Source organism: Pteropus vampyrus, unplaced genomic scaffold (genome assembly GCF_000151845.1).
Source record: "Pteropus vampyrus isolate Shadow unplaced genomic scaffold, Pvam_2.0 Scaffold14, whole genome shotgun sequence".
Lineage (NCBI taxonomy): Eukaryota > Metazoa > Chordata > Mammalia > Chiroptera > Pteropodidae > Pteropus > Pteropus vampyrus.
Genome location: NW_011888795.1, coordinates 8,301,862 through 8,302,303, shown reverse-complemented (window position 1 = coordinate 8,302,303; position 442 = coordinate 8,301,862).

Genomic DNA, 442 nt, shown 5'->3' with positions numbered 1-442 from the left:
TTTTGTGTACCTGTTGGTCATTTGTATGTCTTTTTTGGAAAAATTTCTATTCAGTTCTTCTGCCCATTTTAAAATTAGATGATTTTTTTTTTTTTGCTATCAAGTTGTATGAGATTTTTAATATATTTTAGATATTAGCTCCTTTTCAGATATATGAATTGCAAATATTTTCTCCCATTCCATATGTTGCCTTTTCATTTTGTTGACAGTTTCCTTTGCTGTACAGAACCTTTTTAGTTTTTGTAGAGCCACTTTTTTTTTCTTTTTTTTTTTCCTTATCTTTTTTTTCTTTTTTTGCTTTCTGTCTTGTTTTTGGTGTCAAATCCAGAAGGAAAAAAAAAGCATTATCAAAGATCAACATCAAGGAACTTACCTCCTATGTTTTCTTATAGGAGTTTTATGGTTCAGGTCTTTAACAAATTTCAAGTTGATTTTTGTGTAT